Here is a 6381-nt window from a genome sequence, read left to right as displayed (position 1 = left end):
AGCAGGGAACAAGAAAACCCGGGCATTTGAGTTCTGGCTGGTGGAGCTGGGGCAGGCATGGCTCCCTGTAGGTGGGGCCTGGAGGGAGGGTAGGAGTCTCCAGGCACAAAAGGAGAAGGGCCGTCATGGTTGAAACCCACAGTAGGTGGACACAGGCCTGTTTCAGGAGCTGAAAGCCAGTGGGTTTAGAGGACAAGGAGTAGAGAGAGGAGACAGGGCTCTGGGGAAGGGGAGAGGGGGCTGGAACCTGACTGTGTGAGCCCCCGGGGCTCTTTCCTTAGGAGACACTGTATGCAGAGCCAAGATGAGTCAGCAGAGGGGACAGAATGCTTGTGGGACCAGTGGTGCCACGTCCTCCAGGGCCTCACACTCCATGGCCACCAGTGAGCGAGGGAGAGCAGTTGAGGGGCTGACCCTCAGGGCACCCCTACCTTGCTCTGGCCCCCTTATTCTCAGTCTCCACCAGCGCCATCTCCTCCCGTCATCCAGGCTGTCTTTTTGGTGGGTTTTAGACAAATCCTTCTCTCCTGTATGACTCAGGCTTGGACTCTCATTTTGCCCATTTCCCTTTCAGAGGAAGAGCTCTCCTGCTCAATCCCCAGCCTCTGAGGTCCAAGCGGGCCACAGCCTGTAAAGAGCCTGGCCCATCCCCAGCCGCAAGTTCTGGACTCCACATATGGAGGGAAAAACCCACCTACTCCTGGCAAGGAGCCAAGCTTTCCAAACACCCAACCCTGGGGGGCATCCCACTCTGATGTCCTCAGCAAGGGGCCTCCGTGCTCAGTTGACTGTCCTGTCCTCACGTCCCTCAGGCAGTACCCACTCCAGCTGCGCCCAGCACAGGCTCCTGGCCTCTCAGCCTTACACTGAGGATAGCCATGGGGCTCACCTAGCACCCACCTCAAGGCTCCACGTGGTCACCATGGTGTTTCCCCAACCCAGCCGCACCCTGCCTACCTGGCCTATCAGGGTGAAGGTCCTGGGAGTCCCAGACTGCCACCTGGGGAAGGGAGAAGAGATCCCAGCTGGGTGGGGGAAGGGACATGTCCTTCTCCCCAGGGTGGAAGAGGGTATGCCGACTCCTCGAGTTAAGTCAGGACACAGCACAGTTCACTCATGTTCCACAAACATTTCTGAGCACTGTCCATGTGCCCAGCCAGTACAAGGTTCTAGGTACATGGCTGTAAACAAGATCAGGCCTGGGGTCCCCAAAGGTCTCAGGGGCCAGTCCGGGAGATGGACATAGTGACAGTGTGCCTTTGATACTGCCTGATATGCGCTGAGAAAAGCATCAGAGCTCTGCTGATGTAACCCAGACTGTGTTGTGGGGTGAACAAGACAGGGATGAAGGAAAGCTTCCTGGAGGAGGCGATTTCTCAGCTGGGTTGTGCAGTTGAGTAGAAGTTCATCGGGAACATTACAGGGACCTGGAGGTGAGGGAGAACATAGTGTTTCCAGAAAGCATCAGGGAATTCAAGGCTGGAGTGTGGTGAGCAGGTGGGGAGGAGTGAGTGGAGGCTGGAGGGATCCTGTGGGGCCTAGAAACATGCAAGGATTCGGGGTTCCCCGGGCTGTTGTGCAGACTCTCAGAGACCATGATGCTGCCCATTAGAATCCTGGAAGGGGCTAGGTTCACTCCCAGCACAGCCCCTAAGCAGCCCTATCCTCAGCCCCAGGTGCTCAGAGCCCCGTGCTCCCACTCTGTCCTCTCCCAGGCACCAGAGTTGGAGTGTGTGAGGAGGGACTTGAAAACCTCCTGATTTGTCTTTTATCAAGGGCAAGTGGAAGGGGCAAAGCACCAGTACCAAGGGCAGGGTAGAGGACGCAGTCACCTCTGTGCAGAAAAGAAGGGGTGCATTGTCTGTAGGAAATGTAAGCGTCCTCATACCCCAGACAAAAGATGGGGCCACTCCTGATGATCGTGTAGGCAATGCTAGGCAGTGTCTGTGATAAACACTCCTTCCCAAAGATGTCTTCTGTCGGTCTCCGCTCTGCAATTACTGTTGCCTTAATAATAATACATGGAAGCTTCAAATGAACGCGTCCTTCTTACTCATCCTTTAATAGCACCGTATTCTCCCTGGAAGTCATGTAGGAGAATTCTGGCTCGGCGTGGCTCCCTGGGCTGCATGCATGCATTCATCTGGAAGGTTCAGTCTTGGTGCTGGCTTTGGCTGCCCTTGGCACCTTCCATCCCTCCTTGCGCTGCACAGTCTTGCTTTTAAATAGTGGGTTTGTGGGGGTGCCTGAGTGGCTCAGTTGTTAAGCGTCTGCCTTTGGCTTGGGTCATGAACCCAGGGTCCTGGGATCGAGCCCCACATCGGGCTCCCTGCTCTGCGTGAAGCCTGCTTCTCCCTCTCCTACTCCCCCTGCTTGTGCTCCCTCTCTTGCTGTGTCTCTCTCTGTCAAATAAATAATAAATGAAATCTTAAAAAAAAAAAAAGAGGGGTGTCTGGGTGGCTCAGTGGGTTAAGCGTCTGCCTTTGGCTCAGGTCATGATCTCGGGGTCCTGGGATCGAGCCCCGCATCAGGCTCCCTGCTCAGCGGGGAGCCTGCTTTCCACTCTCTCTCTCTGCCTGCCTCTCTGCCTACTTGTGATCTCTGTCTGTCAAATAAATAAATAAAATCTTTTTTAAAAAATGGTGGGTTTGATACAACAGTGAGAACATAGTGATTGCAAGGATAGAGAGGCAGAACTTGATTTCCTTCAATTCTGTCACTTTCTGTGACCATTTGGAGTTACAATTTGTGTTTAAAATTTGCAACAGTGAAACAGTGTAAACTGCAAAGTACAATGTTTTTAAAGTGCAAATTTTACTTCATACAGGAATAGTTTACTGAACGTGAGTATTTTACCCTTGAAATTGATTCTTCTTTTAAAATTTCAAGTTGTGGGGTGCCTGGGTGGCTCAGTGGGTTAAGCCTCTGCCTTCGGCTCGGGTCATGATCTCGGGGTCCTGGGATTGAGTCCCACATTGGGCTCTCTGCTCAGTGGGGAGCCTGCTTCCCCTTCTCTCTCTGCCTGTCTCTCTGCCTACTTGCGATATCTCTCTCTGTGTCAAATAAATAAATAAAATCTTTTTAAAAAATTTTCAAGTTGTTTATTTTAAAACTAAAAAATAAATCAAGAAAACAGAAACTGCAACAATATGTTAACTATTATATTAAAACCATCAATATGTGGGTAGTTTTTCCCCTTTATTTAAAACACAGTCACATAACTAAAAAGTATTAATCCAATACTCTTTACCTTTTTATATTTTAGTATTTTATTTTTATTTCTTTACTGGTATGATTCCACATACAAAGTTTAATATGAGAACATCCACACATTCCTTTTCTAACCATTATCATTACTTGTTTCATTTCATGAGTATTACTGGAAATAATTTTGTTATGTAAAGGAGAGGTTATCAAAAAACAGTCTGCTCCCAGTATCAGATACTCTAGATACCACTGGGCAACACTTAGCCCCAAAGAAAATCTAAAATCCCTCCCGGGAGGTCCCAGTGGGCATTGGCTTGTGGCCCCAGCCCATATCCCTCTTCTGGTCTCTGGGGGTGTTCCACCCTGACCACAGAAAACAGCACACATCAAAGCAAACCATCGTGTGACCTGGCAAGGACCCCACAGGGACCGGCCGGCCTCCCAGTGAAGGTCACAGCAGGAGAGGGGTGCAAGTCCCCAAACTGGGAAGCTTCTGGATGGCTTCTCCCTCCATCCCTGTCAGTCCACTGGGTTTCCCGTGGCCCCGGTGTGACAGCTGGAATACCCACTCTGATGGAGGAGGAGGGTGGGCACAGAGAGCCAAAGTCTGAACAAACCTAACTTAAGAGGCCTGCGTTACTCCCTCCCTCCCTCCCTCCCTCCTTCTCTCCCTCCCTCCCTCTCTTCCTTTCCTTTCAGGTGCCCCGGCCTGGATGGGCCACAAAGCCCTTATATTCATCGGCCCCTGCCTTCACACTGAGGGTAGTCGCTCCCCTCCCAGCACAGCCTGAAGTGAGCTCAATAAAGGAAGCAACCCGAGGCTGGACCGCAAAGCCTACTCAGCATTACTGAGCTCCTGCTGTGTGCCAGGCACTGCAGTGGCATTTTACATGGGTTCCCATAGGGTAGACACAGCAATGACCTCCATCTGACAGTGGAGAAGCCAGCTCAGGGGCTGAGCAGCTGACCCAAGTGGGTACAGTTCACTGAGCTCCCGAGTGTGCAGGCTGTGGTCCTCAGAGGGAGCCTTCCTACCGAATCAGAGAAGCCTGGAAGCAGAGGGCAGGGGTACGGGGGGGCGTTGTCCATGGAGGGTCAGGTGTCTGGAGCTTAGAGGCAGAGTCCTGCCAGAGGGCAGCAGAACGCAGGCCGAAGGGGCAGGAGAACCCCAGGGTAGACCTAGCTTAGGTCTCCTTGCCAGAAGTTCTGCCCATCAGCCCAGCCCTGGCTGTAACCCCTGGGAAACTGCCCCCCATGGGCTGCTTGTACAGGGCCCCTAGGCGGTTCCTTCCTTCCTTCCTTCCTTCCTTCCTTCCTTCCTTCCTTCCTTCCTGGTTTTATTTATTTAATAGACAGAGATCACAAGTAGGCAGAGAGGCAGGCAGAGAGAGAGGAAGGGAAGCAGGCTTCCTGCTGAGCAGAGAGCCAGATGGGGGGCTCGATCCCAGGACCCTAGGATCACGACCTGAGCTGAAGACATGAGGCTTTAACCCACTGAGCCACCCAGGCGCCCCAAGGTGGTCCCTTTCTATCTGCTTGCCTCTCATCACCATCTCCAGCAGTCAACGGGTCAACTCCCCCAGAGACCAGCCAACAGGGCTGGGTCTAGAGTCCAGGTTCTGTCCTGAGCTTCTCCGGGGAACCCACGGCAGCCCGTGGCTATGGCAGACCCCGGAACTCATGACTGCTGGAGAGCTAAAGTCCTCTCTGGGGGGAGAGTGGAACTCACTCCTAGTCCTCTTTAGGGGGATCCTGGAGAGAGGGCAACCCGGGTGACCTCCAGCCCACCCTGGCTGCCAGTCTCCTGTGGCCGCTGGCTCCCTGCGTGCAGGGAGGTGAGGCGCATTTGAGGAGCACTCTGTGACTTTGCGATTTACCCCAGGCCATGCAGGGGCTCAGCACCGGGAATGCCATGTGCTTTTAACCACTACACTGTGACTTTCCTTCTAAGCTGCCTTGTCACAGGAGAGGGGCACCTGCTGAAGAAAGGGAGATAAGATCAGTAGGGCCCAGGCCTTCAACGGGAGCTTGTGAAAGACATTGCTGAAGGGGTGTCTCAAGGGCAACGGCTGCTGCGGCCGGGGGTGCTGGGATGGGCGGGGGGCCGTGGAGGGCGGGTGACACGGGGCCTCGGAGCAGGTGAGGAAGGGGCAGCTCTGGAGCAGGAGCAAGGACAGGCAGGCTTTGGGGCATCGGGGGCGGGATGGGACGGGCTGGGGTGAGGATTCTGGAGCTCAGCAGCCTCGGGTGGACTGGGATGTGGCGGAGCCAAGGCCCAGAGGAGAGGCCGCCCGGGGAGCAAAGGCAAAGGTATGAGAAGGCGCCGCCCTTGAGGGCCTTCTACCCTTCCCATGAGGAAATGGAGGCCCAGCCAGAGTCACACAGGTAGTGCCTGAGCCAATCTAGACCCAGGCCCACTGCTCGGGTACAAGCCTGTCAGGGAGGCTCACTGAGGAAACCTGGGCAGCAGCGTGGAGCCCTGGACCGCCCTCTGCCTGCGTGGAGTCCCGCTACCATCGCTCTGCTGGCACTTTCCCTGTGACAGCTCACCGCCTCCCACAGGGGCCCCCTGAAGCAGTCCCTTAGTTTTCACGGCTCAGCCCTGCCTCTGCCATCACCTGGTCCTCTCCTGCATCTTAGAGAGACCTGGCAGGGAAGGGGAGTAAGGGGGAGGGCTGGGATCACTGATCGGACACCATTCGTCCATTCAATAAACATTTATTGAGCACCTACTGAACGCCCAGCCTAGTGCTGAGGCCTCTGGGGAGACAAAAGAACAAGGCAGACGAGAGAAGCCTTTCCAACCATCAGGTCCAAGTGTCATTTAAGGATGTGGGCTGGAGAGGGGAAATGACTTGCCCAAGGCCATACGACTAGTTCTTAGCAGGTCCAGGCCCAGGCTCCTTCTGAGGCACGCTGCTCTTCCAGCAAATTCTCACTGACCAACACCTGTGTTCCAGGCCCTGCCCTGAGCCTCGGGGAAATACATCTGTGAGCTCAGTAGTAAGGAGGGTGGGGGTGGGGTGCTTCAGTCTCATGCTTCCCCTGAAAATGAGAGGGAAGTTCCAGGGCCCCACCTCAGGAGGATGGACTTCCCCTCCCTCACCCTCAGACAGGGTATAAAAGTCCCTTCCTAGCTACTTCCAGAAGAGAGGAGGTGAGAGGTGTTGGCTT

The sequence above is a fragment of the Martes martes genome, assembly GCF_963455335.1.
Source record: "Martes martes genome assembly, chromosome: 16".
In the NCBI taxonomy this organism is placed as follows: domain Eukaryota; kingdom Metazoa; phylum Chordata; class Mammalia; order Carnivora; family Mustelidae; genus Martes; species Martes martes.
Note: the sequence above shows the minus strand (reverse complement) of the source record.